At 36.4% G+C, this 26921-nt stretch overlaps 1 pseudogene; it reads right to left on the reverse strand.

The window, feature by feature from the left end:
• LOC126622475 (probable LRR receptor-like serine/threonine-protein kinase At1g56130) overlaps positions 1-26907 on the reverse strand; it is a 36667-nt pseudogene extending 9760 nt beyond the window's left edge.
• Positions 26908-26921: the final 14 nt, after the last annotated feature.

The following is a 26921-nucleotide window of genomic DNA, read 5'->3' on the forward strand; positions in this document are numbered from 1 at the left end:
AGTGGATTGACTGAACCCCAGCCTGGTTTTTTGACTGGGTGCTGGCACATTAGGCCTCCGGTGGACTTGCTTTTAGTGTTGAAACTAACCATCATTTGAGGTAAATAAATAATTTTAGATCATGCTAGAAAAAAACTCCTTGTAAACTAATTAAAGCAGCTGAATCCACATAATAAAATTGGTCTCAATTGAATTTACATTCAAAATAGAGAAAATTATATTTAATAAACAACTCACAAAGCCTACCTCCCTCTCCCTTAGTGTAGATAATATCGTTTGTTAAAAAAAAAAGACAATTAATTGAATCAGATTATTATCCTCGTGCGAAAGACATTTTTTATAACCGGCATTACACGCCTCTTAAGATGTTTTGAACGTGTTTAAAAATAGAGGAAATAATATTTAATGAACAACTAATTGAATTACATATTGATGCGTTATTTTGGGTTGCTTTTGAAGTTTTTTGTTTGAGGGGTATTTTTGTCTAATTCATTGTGAGGTACTAATTATTAAAAAAAGTACAAAAATTAATTATTAAAAAAATACTATTAAAATGACAAAAATACCCCTGCTATATTTGATGCATTATGTTGGGTTGCTTTTGACTTTTTTTGTTTGAGGGGCATTTTTGTCCAATTATTTTTTGTGAAGCTTGTGACACTAAAAAACACTATTCATGGGCTCTTGTTGGCTTTATATATAAGAAGATATATATATATAGGATAAGATCAAGGGACAAATCGTTTTACAAATATTTTACACTTCTTTGTAGCCTTTAGATTTTATAACATCCAAAGGTTCTTATGTCACAGCCCGTCCCGGAGATGTGTATTACTTTATTCTCGATGACGAGGAACGATGGAATTGCCCTCGGACGTTAAATGATGTGTGTGAGTTATTATTGGGTTAAATTGTTTTGGATTGGTGACCCAATTAGAACTAAGATTTTTCTTAGTTTTGATTGGTGGCTTTTGGACCACACACGCACACCTACCTTCTCTCTCTCCTTCCTGTTCCCCCCTCTCTCTCTCTCTTTCTTCTTGTACAAACAAACATCAAGGACCTCTCAAACCTCACAGATCGAGGAAGAAAATGGTACCATTGTGTTCTTAAGGTCCTCGCGAGTTCAAAGGTACCAAATTTAGGTAAGACTACCTTCGATTTCACGTAGAACCACAAAGCCAATTTCCATGCATTGTTCATGCAACTTTTATTCTTCAATTTTTAGGGGATTTCAAGCTTGTAGGAAGCTTTAGGAGGTCCTAAGGAGGCTCAGGGTAGTTCATTTGAAAATTTTGGACGTCTGGATCGTGAGAAACGATAAGTTGCAAGTTTGGTCGGAATTTCGAAGCTTCCCCGACATGATTTCGTGATCTTTGAAGCTTCAAATATGTATAACGCCATTCTTCTCACTTTAAGCTTTCATTTGGTTCAAATTTCGAAGAAAATGGTTGAAAAATGAGTGAGAATAGAAGGTTAGAAGTTTTCCCAGTTTTCCAGCGACAACGACAGTCGTTAGAGTTCACAGGTAGACGAAAACAAAATATTCCGTTAGTCGGACGAAATATTCCAATAGCGTTGGTTAAGTTTAACAGAATCTGTTAGGTTTTAACAGAATATTCCCTAGAATATTCCTGAAGGCGTTGACTGACGTCGTTAGTGTGCATGTCCAGTGGGGGCGCGTAGGGCTGTACCCTTGCAGGAGCGTGAGAGGTCAGAAAAATATTCTAAAAATATAGGGATGTTCGTGGAGTTGTGTAGATCATGTTGGTATATTCATATACCCAAATTGAGCATTGTATGAGAAATTATTAGCTAGTTTTGTCTATATGCTCTAAAATAACGTTTTTATAGTTAATTCACATATAGGTAAGACTTATCTTGAGGACGAACGTATCCAAGGGCGACTCAGGGGCTACGACCCTTCGACATACCAGTGAGTGGGCTTTTGGTTTTCAGTATATATTTATATACTAGATATTTTCCCAAAAATATGTGTTTAAATGTTAGTATGCCATACATGCCATGCATATAAGTTTATAATTCATATATGAATTGGTATGTAATGCTTTATATATATAAATGTGGTGTTGTAGACGCTCAAGTAAGCTCAAGTAAGTTATGTTTAGTTATGTGAATCATCGATGATGTGATATGTGATTGAATAATGTTAAGCTCATAAAACTACACCTATGGTGATTATGAATTAGCCAGAGATATGGCACATGCCTGTTTATTATGTCACCTCCCGCACTACATGCTCATATTGGATCCAATTTAGGTGCACAATCTTGTCGTACATACCTTATTTATGGTTCCGACTCGTAGGTGACTAGTGATTTATCGCCCAGCTATTATGTGAGAGTAGTATTAAGCATAATTATATTACACCCATTATTGTCGTACATACCTTTTCATTTGGTTCCGACTCTTGTGCAGTATATTGCCGTATAGGTCATTGTAGTGACTCCGGCTAGATTGACTTTTGAGCTATGAATTCAGCAATACAGACTACCACAGAGGTTCCGGATAACATGTTAGATTTCTATGAAATTATCCTTACATGAACTGCTTACTCTGTTATATCTTAGCATGACATACATATAATTATGATTATGTGAAGCATGATTTGAAGTGATATATTTACATATATATTTATGTATATGCTTATATCTTGATTCTGGGAAAAAATTATACATGTTTTATTGCGAGGGGTTAGATATGTTGATAAATGAAATGGTTTTGTAAAACATTTATTTTTGCCCACTCACGTTTTCTGTTTTGCGCCCCTCCAGGTTCTAGGTAAGCTTGCTGTTCGTGGTTTTGAGGACTTCGGTGGTTCTAACATATCTAAATATTTGTAGGGCATCTTATGGTACTATATAATTAATACTTGTCCTACTGGACCGCAGCTAGACTTTCTATACTCTGATTAGGAGTGTTTACGTCTGTATCTTACTCCTAACACTTCCTATTTAGTAGTGCACTCTAGTAGTTCGGTTTTAAATTATTCATATATTTCTTATCATTATTGCTTCCGCATTGTGCACTTGGCTACGTCACTCTCATGTGACGGCCAGCATGTCTTGATCTCGATCGGGGTGTGTCATCTTATCTATTCATTAAATGGCATGGATGCTTATGTGGATTTTAACTAATATTAATGATATTTGAAAGAAAAAAAAAACTAATATTAATAATAAAAGAAAACTTAAAAAATTAAAATATGGAAAATTAAAAATTAAAAAAATTAAAAAAGGAAAAAACCCTAGCTAATTGTAATCGTGAAAACAGACTATCAGACTTTGAGACCTAATAACACAAAAACATGGAATCTCTTTTGAGGTCTACAATGCCTTGGATGAAAGTTAATTAACAAGCCATTGAAAACCTTTCTTCTCAATCAAAGTCTGATATCAAGATTCTGTTTCTGGGCTTAGAAGCATCATCAGGGCATCTTCACTGATTGAAAAAAAAAAGGACTTCTTTAATAATGAGGCAATAGTTCTCTGAATCTATCTTTTAATCCCTCTTTTTCTTCAACCACTATGTAATGCTTGCTTCCCATGACCTGCAGCTGCAGACAACCCATGAAAATACACTATTGATACTGAGGATGATTCAAGGGAGGAGAGAGAAAGAAGAAGATGATGAAATGGTCGGTTAGGTCGTAGGGAACGATCAAGATTGATATATCCAACATGGTAGATTTAGTCTTGTCATCTTAGTTAACAATGGCTTAGGGGCTTAGAGGAAGATGGAGGTTGGGAAGTTTACGTTTCCCTAACCTGATATTGTTTCTTAAAATGTTTTAACTGAATAAAGTCTTTATTTCCATGTCATTGCCACATCATTTAGTAGTTTATCTTGAGTCATATTAGTTTTAACTTTCATTCGGGACCATTAGATGTAAAAAGATCCAAGAGCTAATATAGTGTCAAAATATTTGTCTCTTGATCCTAGATTGTTAATATTTTTCCAGTTGAAAAATCAAGGGATTGACTTATGGATTAACATTCTTGCTGGTCAATTACTGTAATTATGGAGATGGATTTTGATATGACATTAAACGAGGATGTCATTGTGACAACTAATCACATTATTATGTTTGACAAAACACATGACACATTATTCGATTAGTTTTTTTTTCTTTCTAAAAAGATGGGTAACTAGTGGCGAACCATGATTATCCATCCCTTTCGGGCTTGAAAGAGGCTAATTGAAAATTGTACCCTACCTACCGGTGGCCTCGTTCAAGTAAGCACGCAGATTACAAAGTATCGAACTCAGGACTTTCACAATTAGTGTAAAATATTGCTAAAATTTCATGTATGTTGTAAGTTTGTCCGGTAAAAGAATAATATTTCATTCATAATTTTGCGTATAAATACAACGATAAAATGAATTTTGAAGCAAATGTACGATATTCATTAAACAAATCATAATTCATACAAATTGAGGATAGTGTGCATAATGAGTCTCGATAAAAACCTTGCATGGGATTTTAACCTGTTTGAAGGAAAAGAGTGTCCCGCACAACAATAGACCTATCCTCAAATTAACAATCGAAACAACTTACAATTCTTCCTCAAACAAAATATCATGAATCAAATCCAGAGGCTCCTCAAACCACATTACCTTTTGGGCACTAGTAATCCCCAACCAAGCAAGCCGATGCGCAACTAAGTTCCCTTTAGTGAGGGTAAAACTGTCAACATTTAAGTTTATTAGAGGTTGTTATAAGATGGTTATGGTAGTTTGTAGTTAGTAAGTGATTAGTTGGATAAAAATGTAATTAGCTAGTTAGCTAAAGCTAGTGAGTCACTAGTGTATATATACATCAATGTGTAATTTTATTAGTGTGATGAAATAAAGAATAATTTCTTCATTATGGTATCTCTCGCCTAAGTCCTAAGACACTCGATCCTCTCCTTTCACTTCCCGCTTCTCCCTATTTCGAACCTTCAAACCCTAGAAATCACCATGCTTGGTTCTCCTTCTTCTGAATCTGCTTCCCCCTTTCATCCAACTCTGATGAATTCTTGTCATAATTCTTCAATTTTCTCCGCAACATCGTCAATTACGATCCAGGATATTGGATCTATGGTTCCAATCAAGCTCACAACAACGAACTATCTCACCTGGAATGCTCTGTTCACACCTATATTTCGCCAGTACAATCTCATCGGAATCATTGACGGTACGATGGCTGGTCCGCCGAAATATCTTCTTGACTCGTCTGGTAATCGAACTTCTATTCTGAATCTTTAGTATGTTACTTGGTTTGAAAATGATCAGAATATCTTGATTTGGATTAATTCTACCCTATTGGATGCTCTAATTCCGTACACTGTTGGAGTCAATTCGGCCCGTGAGCTATGGTATAAATTGGAATCACGACTTGCAACTGCATTGTAATAGTATATTCACGAGCTTCATTCTCATCTTCGTAGCATCACAAAGGGTGATTCTACGACTGCGCTTTATCTTCAACAAATTGAAGAAATTGCAGATGCACTTGCAAATGTTGGAGCTCCAATCGAGGATTCTAAGTTGATTTCTGTGATTTTACATGGTTTGCCTTCTGAGTATGAATATTTCATTAATGCAATCCAATTTCGTCGTGGTTCCACCACCATTGATGAACTTCATGGGCTTCTTTTGAGCAAGGCTGACACACCCCGTCCCGAAGGAGGGCGTGTTGGCCGTCACGTGAGAGTGACGTAACCATTTACACAGTTCGGAAGCTTTTAAAATACAATTACTAAATGGAAACCCCCGAGGGTGAGTCCTACTTTTGTGAATTCTGTCAAAACGCCGTTGGGTTCCTCGTGGCCACCAAAGCTCTACTAACTTGAACCTGGAGGGGCGCAAAACAAAATTGAGTGGGTCAGCAAAACAAAGCTTTTTCAAAAATCTTTCGCCAAAAACAATTCTAACCCCTCACCGTAAAACCTGTATACTTTCCCAGAAAAATAGTATATAAACATATATATATACGCAACATCAAGACTCGGCTCATGTCCATCATCATAACATCTCAGAAATGATATGCCATGCCCAAATATAATCAAAATGCATCAATGACAATCAGGTGAAATAATAAATCAACCAGAGACCCTACAATGGTCATGTACGGCTGATTCTAAGGCTCAACATCCAATCTAACCGGAGTCACCTCGGTGACCTGTACGGTTCAACTCTGCACGTCACTCGGAACTACATATAGTAGTCTGTACGATGACATGTGTATGAATACACTCTAGTGCTTCTTTCATCAATCATCGGCGCGCATAACTAAGGTCACCCACTAGTTGGAATCACATCTAGTGATATGTACAACTAGCATGTTGGAACCCTCACATGGTCTGTACGACATCCATCTACTTGGATCCAAGACGAGCGTGCGGTGTGGTGAATAACAATATAAGCACTATCACCTAGGTGCAGGTTATGAACTTTCAATGCAATTCATATAAATAACTCAGCTGAATAATAAATAAACTCACCTGAGCGTCCACCGCGTCAATTCACATATATATGCATCAATAATCAAACTAAATATCTCAATAATTTTATGCATGGCAAATAAATTCATAACTTTCATAAAAACGTATTTTCTGGGAAAAATAACTGTATATAGGTAATACGAAATCAAAAATGCCCACTCACCTGGAGTTCGTCCAACAACTCCCTAGCACCACACATCAAGGCGTCATGACGATCGCCGCCTAGAACAGTAATCAAATCCAACCTCAGCATTCATATCAATAGAATATATAACTTATATAAAATACGTCACTACGTAGATCGATCCGGAAGATCTGCCACTCAGATTTTAAATCCATAACTTCCAGAGGTCCACAATATATCTCTAGGACAACATCCTAAAATTTCATCACCATCCAACAGTCGGATCTCCGTCAATTAACAAAACTAAGTGACGGTTTACATTCTATTTTATGAACTTACAACTTCAATTCCGAAAGATCCGTAAATCGGATTCCCAATCCGTAAGTTCCTATAATCCTCAAATATTACGTATTACAACGTATCAAAGTTTGGTGATGATCCAACGGTCGGATCGTCAATTCACATTTTCACCTAAATGCAAAAACTATAAAACGTTATTTAAACACCTAACCAACGATCCTTAATAACTTCTCATACGGTGCTCAATTTGGGTATATGAATATACCACATTGACCTACTCGACGTCACGGACGTCGATAAAATTTTAAAATAATTTTTTACTGTAGCACGTGCTCCCATGCGCCAAGGAAGGCACGGGTCCACGCGCGCCCACGCGCACCTTCTTCCTCGCGAGTTCGCCAGACTGGTTTTTCCGGTGGCAGGAAAACTGGGGAATTTTCAAATGCTTCGTTCTCCTTCGTTTCTCAACCATTTTCTTCGTATAATATATCAATTTAAAGCCCTCAACATGTAGAATCACAATATACTACTTTTAAGCTTAAAAAACAATTAAATCTCACCGGAAAAATCCAAGCAAAACTGGCCAAACTTAACCCTCGTGATCCCGACGTCTAAATCCTTCCAACGAAGCACTCCGAGCTTCCTTGGGACCTCACGAAGCTCACTCCAAGCTTAGAATTCCCTGAAACACAACATTTTACGTTCGCATGAACAGTGACAAAAAATGAAGGTTCGGGTTTCACGTGATTCCGAAGGTTTCACTTCCTAAAACTAGTACCAAACGACTCACGTCTCAAGGATGAAGATACATACCTTGGTTGCCTCGATCCGTCGAGTTTTGGAGATTTTTGGGTGTGGCCGTACGTTTGGGTGTGTAGAGAGAGAGAGGGAGTCGGGATGGAGGAGAGAGAGAGAGAGCCACGGGATAGAGAGAAGGAAATGTGAAGGTGTAGGGGTCCAAAGTCAATCCACACCATCCATTTCTAATTCCCTAACCAAACAACAATCCAACCTTTCAATATTCTTATCTAACTTAAATAATATTTCCAATAGTTTAGGAAAAATATGAATATCTAAAACATATCACACACACACCTTAGTGCCCGTTAAGGGCAATTCAGTCATTTCACGTTCCCGTCAAAGGTACCTCCGGGACGGGCTGTGACAATCTCCCCTCCTTATAGAATTTCGTCCCCGAAATTCCCATAACCAAATAACCCATTTAATACCCATAGAATAACCTTGGGTACATCTCTCTCATTTGATCTTCTGTCTCCCATGTAGCTTTTTCCATGGAGTGGTTCCTCCACAATACTTTTACCAAGTTCACTGTCTTATTCCTTAGAACCTTGTCTTTCCAATCAAGTATCGTCACCGGCTCCTCTTCGTAACACAAATCTAGGTTAAACTCTAAGGGTTGCAGAGGGATCACATGCGACGGATTTGTAACATAATGTTGAAGCACCGAAACGTGAAACACATTATGTACACTGGACAGCTCTGACGGTAATTCAAGCCTGTAAACATCTTCACCGACTCGCTCGGTGATCTGATAAGGTCCGGTGTACCTAGGACTCAGCTTACCTTTCTTTCCAAATCGAACAACACCTCGCCACGATGATAACTTCATAAATACCCAATCACTTACCTTGTACACTCGATCAGTGGCATGTCTGTCTGTTAAACTTTTCTGGCGATCTTGGGCTGCTTTCCAAGTTAAAATTAATCACTCGAACATTCCAAGTAGACTCATCCATAACCTCAGGGCCCGCAAGAACTCTTTTGACAACTTCTGACCAACACAAAGGTGTACTACAATCTTTACCAAAAAGTGCCTCAAATGGTTTCATACCCATGCTCGAACGAACGTTATAGATGTAGGCAATTCCCCTCAAATCCAACCGCATAATCTAAACGTCGCCAACTGCAATACTGAAGATCTTAGCATATCTTCCAAAGTCTGGATAGTGCTCTCTAATTAACCATCTATTCGAGGGCGATAAGTTGTACTATAAGATAACTTGGTAACCAAGCTTCCTGTACGCTATCCAAAACTTACAAGTAACCAACATACCCAAAAAACTTAACAGTGTACATCGTCAAAATTGCTTTCTTTAATTCCACATAATTTGGCACATATGTCCCATTCTCTTGCATAAACATACCATCCAATTCTGCCTCGGTCAATTCTTAAATTCCTTCGTCGCATTTCTGGGCATCAAGTATACAATCAACTAAAATTGGTCTAACCTGAAAATTAGTCAATAAAGCTTCTTTTCAACTTTTACCTTAAGTTTCACTCCAGGGTCCCAAATCCACAAGAAGGGAAAACACAACAAGCATACAAAGCATTAATTCTCACCGGAGCCTTCCTACCAAGTGCATCAGTCGCAACAATTTCACGATCACCCTGGTCGTGCAATCATAATTATTTAGTAACTCAATCTGCCTTCGTTGCCTAAGATTAGAATACCTTCGAGTAAGCAGACATTGGAGACTCATTTGATTCATAAAAATCTTACATTTTTCACTATCAAAGTAATGTCTCCAAAACTTCCAAGTGAAGATGATAGCTATTAACTCCAAATTGTGAGTATAGTAATTCATTTCATAAAGTTTCAATTGCCGTGAAGCATAGGCAATCTCCCTACCTTGCTGCATTAACACTTATCCAAGACCAACCAAAGAAGTATCACTAAAGACCTCATAATTACCGTTATCTTCTGGGAGTGCTAAAATACGTGTATGAGTGAGGAAATACTTCAACTGTTGAAACCTTTGCTCACAATTATTATCCACTCAAACTTAACCTCTGTTCTCGTCAATGTCGTCAGTGGCAAAGCAATGACTGGGAAATCTTTCACGAACCGTCCACGATAGCCTGCCAAACTAAGAAAACTTCGAATCTCAATCACAGTTCATGGTTGTTCCAAATTCTCAATTTCCGCTACCTTTTAAAAATTCACTTGAATACCTTTAGCAAATATAACTTATCTCATAAATGCTTCTTGGTTCATCCAACATTGGCATTTGCTAAACTTAGCATACAATCGACGTTCCCTCAAACTTTGTAACATCAACTTTAAATATCTAACATGCTCTGCTCTAGGCTGAGAGTATACCAGAATATCGTCAATGAAAACAATAACAAACTTGTCAATGCATTCCTGGAATACTTCATCCATCAACTCATAAAACAACAAGAGAATCCATCAATTCGAATAACATCACTAAAACTCATAATGACCGTAACGAGTCCTGAACACAATTTTAGGAACGTTATCATTAACTCTTCAATCGGTAACAACCAGCCCTTAAGTCGATCTTAGGAAATACGTAGACCTCTAAGTTGATCAACAAATCATCAATACGCAACAATGGATAACAGTTCTTGATCATTACCCGATTCAACTGCCTATAATTAAAACATAGCCTTAATGTCCATTTTCTTCCTCACCAATAAACTGGTGCTCCCCCAACGTGATGTACTTTAAATGATACCTTTGTCAACCAATTCCTATAACCGAATTTTCAATTCCCTTAACTCATCATGAACCAACCTTTAACATAAAATTTGTGCCTTGAGACAAATCAGTAGTGAACTCCATATCTCCGCCTAACGGCAATCCAGGTAATTCCTCAGGGAAAACATCAAGAAAATGTCTAACCACCTTTACATCTCCCAAACTACTAGAAGCAACATCATTTAGCACCATATGAGTTAAGTATCCTTTGCAGCTTTTCGATAACAATCTCTTTGCTCTCACAGCATAAATAACGGTCTAACTCAATCCACTTTGCATACCCACAAAAGTAACCTCTAGTCATCCAAATTGGTGGAAGGTAACTGGTTCCCGTAGCAATCTATCTTGTTATGATTATAACGCAGCTAATATGTGCCTAAATTCACATCCAAATCCTCGATGTCCAACGAAATAAGATTCATTGGCATAACTATATCTTCCACCATCGTTAGGCATCCTGAATAAACCAAATCAACATAGAGTGCCTTACCTGTTTACTTGCTTAACGAATCCAACAAATAAGTTATAAATGTTACGGTCTGCAGCCCGCAATACAAATAACTCACTGTTGTCTCGATAAGTAAGTAACAATTCCTGAAGGTGTATTATTATCATCTTGTTCTTCCTTAGAAGTACATAAATACGCCTCGATCGTGCTCCAACATTACTTTCTTTGGCAACATCGTCCATAATCAGAAATATATTAGCCGGAGTCAGCTAAAATGACTTGTACGGCTGATTCTCTAGCTCAACCATCCATGCTAGCACATAAGTCGGAGTCAACTATAGTGACTTGTACAACTTACTCATCAAATTTCCAAATAACATGTTCGCCGGATCCACCTCTTGTGGCCTGCACGGCTGGACTTATAACTCATTAGATATCCCTGTACTCACGGCCCATCTGACCAAACTATTAAGTCCATAAACCTACTGGATCGATATTGTGGTGTCAGGGAAGACTGCTGGGTAATAACTGATTCTAGGGACCATTCATATCTCTATGTCCCATCTGTCCACATGAACACATTCACTGATTCCCACACTCTCCAAAGTGTCTAATATTGTACCTATGGCACAAAGGTACATTTCCCTTACTCGAGTCACCTTGTCTTTAAGATCTGGGATCACCAGTAAATCTATCACTTCACCTCCGACCAGTGGCATTAAAACCTAAGCTGGAAGAATTAGTTCTAACTTCACTTCTTTTGAAGCTCTGAGTCTTTCGATGTCCTTGATATGACAGATCTTTAACTTTATCGTATTTCTTCTAATTACCATTCTTTTCTTATTCTTCTTTACTCTCGCTGATCATGCTCTCAGAGTCCTCAATTTTCAACAACATCTCGTAAATTCTTGGTAAATAGTAATTGGATAATGGTCGCCAAGGAACGCTACTTCTTCGTATTATCCAGCTAAAAACGACATAACACCTCGACCGGATTAACAACAACATCCGAATGGAAACAAGGCAAGTCTGTAAACTTTCTATAATATTCATCCGTCGTCATTTTCTTTGTCTCACATTTGCAAATTCTTGCTTACTACCATCACAATATGCCGGAGGAATGAACTTTTCTTAAACAATTCTTTAAACAACTTCCAAATAGTTGTCCTTCCGATATCATCGGACAACATCCCTATCTCCATCAGAATGCAGATTCAACACTCAAAAACTAGGTAGTCATCTTGACCCACCTGTCGGGAGGAAGATTCCCTTGACCTTGCATAATCCGAAACGCCTTTTCCCAAATGATTAAGCCATCAATCTGCTCCCTTAGGTCCTTCATATCCTTAAAGGGATTCAAATTTAACTTATAACCAGTCTCAAAGGTTCCTTTAGATAATAGACTGAATCATAATGGCAATAATTTCCCCCCAAACTGCTATATCAGGGAAATTAGGTTCATTCGAACTACGTGGCTCGCTACGAGGCAGTATCGTTCTGACAGAAGACACTAGGAATTTCTCAAGATGTCAAGAATTGCAACCTAGGCTCTGATACCAACTGACACACCCCGTCCCGAAGGAGGGTGTGATGGCCGTCACGTGAGAGTGACGTAACCATTTCCACAGTTCGGAAGCTTTTAAAATACAATTACTAAATGGAAACCCCCGAGGGTGAGTCCTACTTTTGTGAATTCTGTCAGAACGCCGTTGGGTTCCTCGTGGCCACCAAAGCTCTGCTAACTTGAACCTGGAGGGGCGCAAAGCAAAATTGAGTGGGTCAGCAAAACAAAGCTTTTTCAAAAATCTTTCGCCAAAAACAATTCTAACCCCTCACCGTAAAACCTGTATACTTTCCCAGAAAAATAGTATATAAATATATATATATATATACGCAACATCAAGACTCGGCTCATGTCCATCATCATAACATCTCAGAAATGATATGCCATGCCCAAATATAATCAAAATGCATCAATGACAATCAGGTGAAATAATAAATCAACCAGAGACCCTACAATGGTCATGTACGGCTGATTCTAAGGCTCAACATCCAATCTAACCGGAGTCACCTCGGTGACCTGTACGGTTCAACTCTACACGTCACTCGGAACTACATACAGTAGTTTGTACGATGACAGGTGTATGAATACGCTCTAGTGCTTCTTTCATCAATCATCGGTGCGCATAACTAAGGTCACCCACTAGTTGGAATCACATCTAGTGATCTGTACAACTAGCATGTCGGAACCCTCACATGGTCTGTACGACATCCACCTACTTGGATCCAAGACGAGCGTGCGGTGTGGTGAATAACAATATAAGCACTATCACCTAGGTGCAGGTTATGAACTTTCAATGCAATTCATATAAATAACTCAGCTGAATAATAAATAAACTCACCTGAGCGTCCACCGCGTCAATTCACATATATATGCATCAATAATCAAACTAAATATCTCAATAATTTTATGCATGGCAAATAAATTCATAACTTTCATAAAAACGTATTTTCTGGGAAAAATAACTGTATATAGGTAATACGAAATCAAAACTGCCCACTCACCTGGAGTTCGTCCAACAACTCCCTAGCACCACACATCAAGGCGTCATGACGATCGCCGCCTAGAACAGTAATCAAATCCAACCTCAGAATTCATATCGATAGAATATATAACTTATATAAAATACGTCACTACGTAGATCGATCCGGAAGATCTGCCACTCAGATTTTAAATCCATAACTTCCAGAGGTCCACAATATATCTCTAGGACAACGTCCTAAAATTTCATCACCATCCAACAGTCGGATCTCCGTCAATTAACAAAACTAAGTGACGGTTTACATTCTATTTTATGAACTTACAACTTCAATTCCGGAAGATCCGTAAATCGGATTCCCAATCCGTAAGTTCCTATAATCCTCAAATATTACGTATTACAATGTATCAAAGTTTGGTGATGATCCAACGGTCGGATCGTCAATTCACATTTTCACCTAAATGCAAAAACTATAAAACGTTATTTAAACACCTAACCAACAATCCTTAATAACTTCTCATACGGTGCTCAATTTGGGTATATGAATATACCACATTGACCTACTCGACGTCACGGACGTCGACAAATTTTTAAAATAATTTTTTACTGTAGCACGTGCTCCCATGCGCCAAGGAAGGCACGGGTCCACGCGCGCCCACGCGCACCTTCTTCCTCGCGAGTTCGCCAGACTGGTTTTTCCAGTGGCAGGAAAACTGGGGAATTTTCAAATGTTTCGTTCTCCTTCGTTTCTCAACCATTTTCTTCGTATAATATATCAATTTAAAGCCCTCAACATGTAGAATCACAATATACTACTTTTAAGCTTCAAAAACAATTAAATCTCACCGGAAAAATCCAAGCAAAACTGGCCAAACTTAACCCTCGTGATCCCGACGTCCAAATCCTTCCAACGAAGCACTCCGAGCTTCCTTGGGACCTCACGAAGCTCACTACAAGCTTAGAATTCCCTGAAACACAACATTTTACGTTCGCATGAACAGTGACCAAAAATGAAGGTTCAGGTTTCATGTGATTCCGAAGGTTTCACTTCCTAAAACTAGTACCAAACGACTCACGTCTCAAGGATGAAGATACATACCTTGGTTGCCTCGATCCGTCGAGTTTCGGAGATTTTTGGGTGTGGCCGTACGTTTGGGTGTGTAGAGAGAGAGAGGGAGTCGAGATGGAGGAGAGAGAGAGAGCCACGGGATAAAGAGAAGGAAATGTGAAGGTGTAGGGGTCCAAAGTCAATCCACACCATCCATTTCTAATTCCCTAACCAAACAACAATCCAACCTTTCAATATTCTTATCTAACTTAAATAATATTTCCAATAGTTTAGGAAAAATATGAATATCTAAAACATATCACACACACACCTTAGTGCCCGTTAAGGGCAATTCAATCATTTCATGTTCCCGTCAAAGGTACCTCCGGGACGGGCTGTGACAAAGGCAATTTCAATCAGTTTAATAAATAGTGTAGTATCTATGTTAGTTTCATAAATAGTCAATCAGTTTAAAAAATAGTGTAGTACCCATGTCAGTTTCATAAATAGTGAGTTTAACAAATAGTGTAGTACCCGTGTCAGTTTCATAAATAGTCAGTTTAAGAAATAGTCGGTGTTCAGTTTAAGAAACAGTGATAGTATTAGTACTCAGTTTAAGAAATAGTGATAGTATCCGTGTTTAGTTTTAAAAAATAGTCAGTATTTATTTTAAAAAATATTGTAGTATCCGTATTTAGTTTCAGAAATAGTTTGTTTAAGAAATAGTGCAGTATCCATTTTTAGTTTCAGAAATAGTACATGTGTCCAGTTTTAGACATAACCATTAAAAAAAAAAGAGTTTATGAAAAGAGTTTGAACTAAGTTTATTTTAACAAAAAAAACATCATATGATCTTCTTTAATATAAAAAACTTGCAATTTAATAAACAGGAAAAAATACAAATTAACAAAAACTAAAATTAAAGCCTCATAGGTAGGAAATAAGCCCACATGCAAAACCAAAAATTTTTATTCTAACCAATACCCCTGACAGAAACTCCACTCCGTCAGTCCAATTCCATCAGAAAATTGAATTTTCCCAGGTTTGAACTGAGTGAAGGTTTGTCGGGGCCACACTCCCATTAAATATTAGTCTGGTTGTGTCTGTGTCTGCTTGTCCATGAGTTTTAGCCCCTAACTCTCTTTTCCCAGCCAATAAGACGTGTCACATGCCCCACCGCCTTCTGTAATCTTAAAAATTAGAACCTTCATCCCCAATTATTACTCGGTTGTTATTAATTTATTAGCACTATAATTAGGCATATATATGTGTAAGTATATCCACCACAAAATAGCATATTAAATTTCAAGTGCACCAATCTTTCCCATTTCTCAAACACATCATATGAGAGATTTTTTAGTGTGATTGGGACACGAATTGTTACATCATGTGTCACTATACAAATTGTAGAATATGTGTACTAAAAAATTAATAACTTAAAAAATAAAATTTCTCACAATTTCTATTAAAACACATGATGTACCATTTGTGTTCCCGTCACAATTAAAATTTTCTCCACACCATAGAAAGCAATAACAACTTCCCTCATTTTTTCTTCTTACTCAAACATGCTTTCATTTAACCCGATTTCCGACACAACCCGAAAAAGAAATCGAAACCGAGAGAGAAAAGTGTATGGCGTGTACCTCAGGTTTGTCAGGAATTTTTTAGCACGGCACAAATTGCTTCCCTCTGTATCTCCTCTCTTTAGTGTCTGCTTTTGGTTTGAATGCATGTGATGTGATGTGAGAAGTTCTTCCTTCCTTCCTCATCCTATATGCTATCTTTTACTAATTAAATTTAGAGCCCAGTCAACATCTTCCTCATTTGTTTGTCATATCCATAAACTCTTTTACTTGCAAAACATTAATCATATATAATTAAAATTGAATTGATTAAATCTCGATTGGTCTCAACTTTCCAGGAAAATAGAGGAACTAAAATGAGAAAGAAGGATTGCTTATTTACTAATTTATAAATTAATAAAAAATTAGAGGAATTGAATTAAGAAGGATTTGGACTAAGGAATATTCAAAATCAAAATCATGTTAAATGCTTATTGAAATATTTATAGAATCAAAGTAAGATTACTATAAATTTCATATAAGCTATTTATAAGTTAAATACTCACTATTTCTTAAACACACACACACACTCTCTCTCTTACTATTTTTAAACTGATTATTATAAAAAATGAACATGGTTACTATAGTAGTTATGAAACTAATTTCTAACTATTTATGAAACTAAACACAACTACTACACTATTTCTGAAACTAAACACTCATTATTTATGAGACTGAACACGGGTACTATCACTATTTCTAAGTAATTATACTATCATTATTTTTTAAGGAAATTGTTATTAGCACTCTAAAAATCTAATTATACACTCCAAACTTTCTATATTAGGAAAGAAAAATACACATGTGAGAAATGTAAAATGATATTTTTGAAGTACCAATAACACTTCCTTTTTTTTTTATATTGATCACTAACTATTTTTAAACTAAACACGAGTATTACACTGTTTTTGAAACTAAACACTTGCTATTTCTAAAAATTGACTATGAGTACTATCACTATTTCTTAAATTGAATACTGATACTATCACTATTTCTTAAATTGATCACTAACTATTTCTGAAACTAAACACAGCTACTGCACTAATTCTGAAACTGAGCACAAATACTAAACTATATCTGAAACTAAAAACTGAGTATTTCTGAAAACTAAACACAATTATTATAACTATTTTTTAAACTAGACACTGACAATTTCTGAAAAATAAAAACCTTGATCATACAATATTCACTCCTGCATATACAAATTCAAGATCAAATGTGTATGAACCTTCAGTATTGATTTCTTTCGTACAAGGACAACAAAATCAATATCCCTTTGGGAAAAGTGCAAAGAATATGCCTGCCTTTTACACTAGCGCAGAGTTCCATTGACTCTAGCTTGGCAGCAATTCGTGCTACGCAACCATCCACAACAAATATTGTTGAGATATCAATCAGCTGCAGGAGTCAAGAGGACAATGACAGTGCATCATAGGCCAAATCAAAATATAAAACAAAATAAAAATTGAATGCTTAAGTTTCATGAAGAAAAATGGTACTTCGGTGACATCGTTCTTGATTGCAAATTTGACTTGCATATTTATCTTCTCTTGCAGCAAGCTGTGAAAACAGATTCAAATGTTCAATTCTACTGCAAACCAACAAATCTTTACATTTAAAAAATAATTCATTTATTAATTTAAACAATAAAAATTCTACAAATCAAAAGCAACCAGAAAACTCCAAACACTTAATCATTTCATCTTCTTAAAAAATCACTTGAAAAAGATATGAGTAAAATATTACAAAAGCCCAGAAATAGTCAACATAATCACACCTAGAAGACCCCAAATATGCAGAAAATAAATAGAGAAAAACAAATCCATACTTTTTCACAAATTCGAAACCAAGTTTACAGGTACCTCTTGGAGTCCATCTTTAAGCTATCTCTGATGATTGTCAGAACTCGCTCAAACTTCTAGTTATCAGTGGAAGACTGGTCGGGAGTGTTCCGAACTTCTCGAACTCTTCTTGGCCTTGACTTCCTCATGGATCACAAGGGTGGGGTCATCTTCATTGTAGACGATCAGATCAAAATTATAAATTGAGAAAATAGCATAGAGAAAATGAAATGAGATATGTAGAAACTTGTGGAAACCGTACAAAAGTTTCTTTTATTTCATCTGAAGTGAAACAGATTAAATAAACGGGAGATGGTGTTGCCATCAGGGTAAAATCGGAAACTCATTGTTAGGGCCAATTTTAATTGGGCTGATTTAATGTTGGGTTTGTCCAAACCATTAAATAAAGTTAGTAGGTGATTTTTGGTTAAAATTCAAAGTTGTGAAGCTATTTTCTTTAATTTTTCTTTTATTTTAATGAAAAAAGATAATCCCAGAATAACAGTCCAAAATCTACAGTGCTAGGCCCAAAATAGTAGGGAAAATTAACCAGGAAACTAGAAAAACTCAGCCCAATCTGAAAACCATGTGGATTTTTTTGGTAAACAAAACCATGCGGTAAACACAAACGGCATGCATTACATTTTACATTCTAGAAACACATTACTATTCCTACTGTTGGAATCAAATTCGAGCACAACCGTTGATATACGAATAATTGTTGGAATCTCTTGAACACCGATAAATAGGAGAATTGTTTGGGGGATGTAACTAAATTAAAAAATGATCGCCTACATATTTCCTTGTCAAAGAGGGAGAATCAAATCGCGTGTAGTTCCATGCATGAGTTGCATGAGCATGTAGAGATGTATTTGAGCATGTATGCTTTAGATGAGATATCATATATGCATTATATGTCTTTGGAGGGAACCCTAGTAGCTTGGATATTTATAGATGAGATCCTTCAACTCTTTGTCTTGCTTTGCATGAATGCTTATGCACATGTGAAGCAACATATCAAAGCCAATATTCTCATGCTATAATCATGCAAATGTAAAGTGTAAAATAATAATTCATTTAGCAATCCAAACACACAAAGCATCATTCACGTCAAATAAAATGATAAGAGTAAGAATTAAAGCTAAGTAGGTAAAAAATTATCTTACCATCATGATGTTCTCCTTAAAATTTCATTATTCCAATTTTAACTCTTTCGTATATTTCTCCTTTCATGTTCTTTATTTTTAGTGTGGATCAGATTCAAAAGGGAAAATTAGGTTCACATCCTTCTTTTTGTTACTTTATTGATTAAAATCCTATTTATTTTCAATTTTTTATTAAGGTCCTTGGGTATTAATAACATCATTAACTATTTGAATAATAAAATATTTTTATTTTTAAATATATTCCTTTAATGTTAAAAATATTACAATTAGTATATTTATATTTATGGCTAAATTTTTTATCATATATTTTTATTTTTAGTTTGTACCTATTTTTAATTTGCAAATATTTTTTAATTTGTACCAATTTTCTTTTCATTTTTAATTTGTACCCATATATTAGTTTCTTTTTGTGCCCATATTTTTAAAAATTTTATTTATGTTTATACCCATGTGTATACCGTCATGTGACATTGTATATTTAATCAATGATAGAAAAATTACATATGGTATGGTTATGTTTTATGCCTAAACTTTGTATCATATACTTATATTTTTAGTTTGTACCCACTTTTAATTTGCAACATTTTTTTTTAAATTTGTAGTATTTTCTTTTTAGTTTTATTTTGTATCCATATATTAATTTCTTTTAGCGCCTATATTTTTTAAAATTCATTTGTATTCATAATTTTTAATCTTTTATTTGTACCCTAATTTATTTCTAATGTACCAATTCTTCTTTATTAATGTACCACTTTGTTATATGTGAAATGTACCAATTTTTTAAACACTATGGATACATTCTTTTGCCATTTATTATTTCTTATTTTTACATAGTTTTTATCCATTTATTCAGTCAAAATGTTTGAATTTTTTTATTATAACCGTTTCTAATAGTATTATAATGAGAGATTTTAAATTTATAGGATTATAAATCTCATAAAATATCAAACAATTAATGTCAAAACTATAAAAATATAAATATTAATAGTAATATAATGAGGTGTACAAAGTCAAGGGACCTTGATCAAACTTTGAATACTATTAAAGTTATAATAAAAAAATGTTAAGAATTAAGGACCGCATCCAAAATATCCCGATTCAAAACCCTTTTACCCACACCTAACTCGCTTTTTTTTTTCTCATTAACCGACTCCCTCTCAGTGCTCTCACCACTTTCTTTTCAACTCTCTCCCAACCTTCCAAAACCTCTTTATTTTCCTTCTTTTATTCCAGTTCTTACCCTTCCGGTAGGCTATTATCACACCTTCACTTCCCACAAACACCCCCTTCCTCCTCTTATCACAGATACAAACTACAAAACAACACTCTTCTCTCTCTCTCTCTCACAGTTGTTTTCATTTTTATTCACTTGTTGCTCACTCTTTTTCTTTTCTTTTCCTTGCCTCTCACAACTCCCTCGACACCTCTCTTTCTCTTTCCTTCTTTTATGCTTTTCTTCAACCCCTTATCTTCTATAATATAGCTGAAAATTTGCATTTGTAACAGGAGTAGAATTGGTGAGCAACATAAAATAGAGATGTAGGCCAAAGAGGTTGGCTGAGAAGGCCAGCTCAACCGTATATAAGCTGCTCAAACTGATGTATAGGCCAACATACAGATTAGGTTGTCGAGTTGTTTGGATATTTTATAGAAGAGATGATAAGGAATAATTTTTGTGAAAGAAGCGTTTTTGTTTGATCACAGTAAGTTGGATTTTTAAGCTCCAAACATGAGAAGGTTTTCTGCGGATTTTCAAGGCTGTAATAGTATTTTGATAATCTGGAATGAATGGACCGTTAGATCTTTCTGAGACTTTGATATGTTAAGGTAGAGAGGATAAGGAACAATTTCTATGAAGAAAGTATTTTTATATGAGTAAGAGAAAATGTAGTTTCGAAGCTCACAACAGGCCTGACTGGTTGATAGACGAGTGCTGAGCAGTCACTGATTATACCTGAGTTTCTGAATTTATACAGCTCCTATGGATCTCAAATTTGGATATGTTGTATTTAACGAGTTCACGAAACTTTCTTGAAGGCGGCTTTTTTATTTGAACTATAGAAAATGGTAATTTGATCTGCAAAACAGATATGACGAATTTCTGGTTCTTGAAATTCTTTCTCTTGATAACTAGAAGAACGTGATGATGAGTTTAGTGGAGAGATTTGTTGGGTAAGCTCTTATGCATTTTCTAGGATTTGTATGTGATTTCTTTCTCAGGATTCTCGTTGAAAAATAGAGGGATATTTGGTGGTGCTTCACGGAGTTGGATAATGGCGTTTCACTAGAACTTGATAACACATTCACATAAACATTGAGTTTGAGTGGTTCGCCAAAGTGACTACATACATTGGGGTTTGCTTTCATTTGTATTTCACTATATATGAGAGACTTACAAATACAATGAAAGATGACTTAAAGCATTTACATAAGGTAAAAGAAATGGATAATGAAAGAGGAATGGTCTAGAAAGAGAACATTCTTTTTGCTAGTGTGTTCTTGCTGGTGTGGTGTTCTCCCTTTTTTTCCTCATGTCCTTCTAGTTCTTGCCCCTTTCTTTATAGGGATCATATGAGATCTTCCTTCTCACAACATGTACAATCAAACTTGAGGATAAAAGCTCCCTAGTGTCCTAATAGAAAGACAATAAGTATTGTGCAAATTATTAGAGCATATTCAAAAGAGATGTTAAAATATTCACATAAGCTATAACAGTAATAAATGACTACACTAAGGGCTGGTTTGGTATTGTTGTGCTTTGAAAAAAATCTGCTTCTGTTGTGCTGTGAGAATAAGCAGTTGTGAAATAAAGCAGTAGAGTGTTTGTTAAATATTTTTGTAAAAGTGCTTTAAAAAAAACAATATTATAATGTTTGGTAAACTTTTATGTAAAATATATGTAAAAAAAAAACCGGTTTTTCAAAGCTGAGTTTTGCAGCTTTTTGTTTTTGACTTTTTTTTTCACCTAAAACTGTGAAAAAAAAGCTGAAACTGAATGTCTACCAAACACAAAAACAGCTCCCAGCTTTTTTTATACCATTTTATTTCAGAATTACCTTAGTACCAAACCAGACCTAATATTTTCCAACCAAAATACCAATTCCTTTGTGGCGTTGGCATGGATTGGCGGCAAAGAGGGTGCTGGCAAATTTGACAGCAGCTTTAAATATTTTTTTTATTAATTTTTTTATGGGAAACGCTGAAACTGAAGGCAAACGAAGATGGGTTAAGATCCTCTCCGGAACTTAACAGTCCAGATCCCTGCGGATCAACCAGAAAGCAGCAGCCCCGCTGCAAACTACGTCGTCGCTTCGTTCCCCATCTTCCCAGCTGCCGGAGATCCATCTGTTTGACATCAATCTGGGCTTGGGCATCGACTTGGCTCGATGGATCTCAATTCGGCACGGTTTCTGGAGAAGCAGCGGGACATCGACTTGGCTCAATAGGCATCGACTGGACGACGGCCTTCGCCGGAGAAACAGTCGGGCATCTCCGAGAGAAGCTTGCAATGGGCATCAATGGGCATCAACTCATTCAATATTGATTGTATCAGTGTCGGGTTCGAATTGGGTGTGAGGGACTTGCGGGAGGGAAGCCTTTCTTGGTGAGGTTGCATTTGATTTTATCAGCGTCGGGTTCGAATTGGGTGTGAGGGACTTGCGGGAGGGAAGCTTGCAGAGCTTCCATGGCTGAAGGTGTGAAGTGAAGAAATCCGGGGGTTTTGAAAGATGTCAAAATGGGTAATCAAATAATAGTTTAATAAAATAAAAGAAAAGAAAATAGTATAATAAAATAATATTTAATTTGACATACCGTGTGTAGAGCAAAATTTTGAAAGATGTTAAAATGCCATATAGTCCGTCAAATTCAAATTTTATATTTAAAATTTGACATTTCCTTAGAGATGCTTTTAACCATAATATGTGTTCGAATAGTAAGACAACATTTGTTAAACTAATAATTAATAATGATATGTGTTCCAATAACAAAGCAACATGTGTTGAGTTAATCATGAACAAAAAATATCATGAAAGGTGGATGCATGTCTAAGGCCACGTTAAAGTTTATCTTATGGTAAGAGTAGAAAAGTATACCGGAAAAACATAGCTTTATTGATTGATAATCAGAAACAAAACAAAGAGGTCTTTATATAGAGAAAGACCAAAGCAAACCCTAGACTAAAACCCTAATACTAACGGGTTAAGCCCAAAATACCAAACATTAAAATAAAACTAAATAATAATATTTTCCAACACCCCCCGTCAAACTTATAACGGTACACGATATGAGTTTGCCAAAGTAGATGTGGATGCAAGACTCCAAATTCCAATGCCAATGCCGATGAAAAACACAACCATGCTAATGCCGATGCCAACTTCAAAACACAACCATGTCAATGCCGATGCCAACTTCAAAACACAACCATGTCAATGCCGATGCCAACTTCAAACTACCATGTCCAATCATCCTTCCTAGATTCAGATTTTGAATCAGTTCCAATATGCAAAACAGTAGCTGCTCCTCCTTTCTGTGGAAGTTCATGTTGCTGAGACAACTTAGGACATTGGGACTTCCAATGCCCTTTCCCTTTACAATAAGAACACTCATCCATAGCAACCCTACGAGACCTTGCTGCAGCAAATGCTGAAGTATTTGAAGACGATGAAGAGAGCCTATGCGACTGCACACGAACCTCTTCTGCTTGTAACTCATTAAGAACAGAATCAACAGATGGAAGAGGAGTTCGATGAAGGATGGAGCTACGGAGCGTCTCGAACTCATCTCGAAGAGGCATTAGAAACTGAACAAGACGTTGTTCTTCTCTATATTTACAATAGAGCTTGACAATGCCGAGTTCTTCAGGCTCAGTTAATGCAAGTTGATCCCAAAGATTGGTCAGTTCATTGTAAAACACTTGAATACTCTTATCACCTTGCTGGATTGTACGAATCTCCATTTCCAATTGATACCTCTTAGCAAAATTGGCCTTGGTATACAACTTTGCCAAGTGATCCCAAACTTCCTTAGACGTTGAGAACTTAGCCAGTTGCATTCCAATAGCCAAATCAACAGAATTATTAATCCAAGTAATAATCTTTGAATTATTCATCTCCCATGCAGCAAACAATTCAACATATTTTTCATCCTTGGGGTTATTCAGAATGGAAACCATTCCAGAAACATAGCCCCACAATCCTTTTCCAATCAAAAAATTCTTCATCACATACGCCCAATACACATAATTATTTCCGTTTAATTTCACACCAATAGATTGTAAGGAATCATCCTTTGCAGATGCCATATCTACAATGACAACACTAAGAAAAATACCTGATAGCAATCAGAATAATAATCTGATATGGTTATGCCGCAACAATACTAATCTAGTACTGTTGCAGATTGATGCCAGTGCAGGGGGCGGTCAGACACTCTGGTGCAGTGCAGAAACTCTGGTGCAAGCGTGCAGTGTGCAGAGGTTGCCAGATTGCAAGGGATGCAGGTACAAATGGGCTTAAGCAGCGGTTCGAATTCAGATGGTTGCGAAAAGAAACAGGGGGCTGGTGCGGGTCGTCAGGTGCTGATGCGGTGCAGATGCAAACTGTCGGATTTTTGCAGGGATTCAAATGGTTGTTGTGCAAGTCGAAGATGAACTTGATCTAAGTGCTCCTTGGGTCTGGGCTTTGTCAAACAGTGGTGCAGGGGTGATAGTGTGGTGACTGCGTGGTAGAGTGCAGATAGGTGGACATGATGGTGGAGATGATCTGGATACGGAACGGTTAGGTTGCCGACGACGGTGATGCGGATTCAGGGTAGCAGCGCGGGGTGGTAGGCCAACGATTTTAGGAATCAGTCAGGCTGACGGCGAGAGACAGGTCTAGAGAACATGCTCTGATACCAAGTAGAAAAGTATACCGGAAAAACATAGCTTTATTGATTGATAATCAGAAACAAAACAAAGAGGTCTTTATATAGAGAAAGACCAAAACAAACCCTAGACTAAAACCCTAATACTAACGGGTTAAGCCCAAAATACCAAACATTAAAATAAAACTAAATAATAATATTTTCCAACAGTAAGCTTGTTGGAACAAAACATATGGTAACTCTACAAATTGGTATGATATCCAGATGATGGTGAATTAAAAGCTCCAAAACCCATGGTTATAATCACACCTCAAACTAAAACCAAAAGAGTAGCAAAGTATTTAGTTGCTAGTGGCACGCAAATGAGAAATACAAAGCCTAATAAATCAATCTACAAATAAAGTGAAACATATATGTATTTGTTAACTAATGACACTTATATCTTTCACTTTTTAAAATACGGAGTATTACACTTGCACATGCCTCTTATATAAACCTATTTTAGTCCCTTCATGATCAAGCTTAACACACACGACATTGTTCTCCTTTTAACTCCAAACATGAACTTTCCCCTCCTAAAAACTTAGGCTCCAAATCATTTCAATGGTTGCCTAATTTTTTAGGGAGGAAAGCTCATATTTGGATCCAAAACTAGAAAATGTTACTCCAAACATGAACTTTCCCCTCCTAAAAACTTAGGCTCCAAATCATTTCAATGGTTGCCTAATTTTTTAGGGAGGAAAGCTCATATTTGGATCCAAAACTAGAAAATGTTATGGATGTTAGACCTGAATCGTGAAAAGATTGTAACACTCTATAACAAATATACTTATAATTTTGAGATTATTTTTGTATTGCAGGTGGTTCTATATGCTAGTGGATAGGTTATTGATTTTCCACATAAATGTCCTAGGTTCGGAATTCTTCCCTTATAAATTAATTTTTTTTTAAATGTAACAAATTGAAATTTGAATAAAAGTTAAGGTGACAAATAAAAAATTTGCCTTTTCTTCTGTATTCTGCAACTGGATCATCAACATCAAGGCTCAATTTATAGGCCCATAAAGGCCTTATTAAATTATATGAATTCCCTGAACACATTCTTAAATTTTAATGGTGGGATCTCCATCCAGTGGTGGTGGTTCATGAACATATTTGTAAACATTTTGTATGAATAAGTAGAATATACATCCATCTGCTAAGATATATTCAAATCTGGCATGCTAGTCTCAAATCTGGCATGCTAGTCCCCTGCCCACAACCAAAAGCGAAAGCTAAAGTACAATTACAATTAATTATTAAAATGTGTACTATATAAAAGGAAAAGGTCCAAAACAAGTACAAGGGTGCACAAAGGGATAAAAGAAGCATGTGGAAATCATTTCCCGATATTTATCACCTTCCTTCTCCTCTAATGCCGACGAGCAGTGATTGAGTGACGTTTACAGAAGACACAGGGTCAATCTAAGGAGTGTTAGCACCACTTGCATTGCTGCCTCCCGGCTAATAGTTGAGGCGAACATTACTATCCTTGGATGCAATTGATTGGGTATCATCCTCCACCAAAAATCTACCTGTTGACAATGTTGTTGCATCTTTAAAATCATAATCTGTCAAATAGCTTGGCTTCGACATGACAATGCCTATGCCAATGTCTCCAGAGAGCATTGCAACCACGCGTGACATAGATGGCCTCGCCATCGGTGATCCCTGTGTGCAAAGGAGAGCTGCTCTTATCAATCTAGTTGCTTCAGTTTCATCAAACTCTGTCAATCTCAGATCCACCAGCCCCAGAGTATGGTCGTTTTCATGTAGAGTCCATACCTGAAAAACATTATGCCACGGTCAAAGGAAAGTATAAATAAGTTTTTCACAACAACGCCTAAATGAATCTAGGCGAATGCAATTCCTACCCATTCAAGAAGACAAAT

The sequence above is a fragment of the Malus sylvestris genome, chromosome 5 (assembly GCF_916048215.2).
Source record: "Malus sylvestris chromosome 5, drMalSylv7.2, whole genome shotgun sequence".
Classification (NCBI taxonomy): Eukaryota; Viridiplantae; Streptophyta; class Magnoliopsida; order Rosales; family Rosaceae; genus Malus; species Malus sylvestris.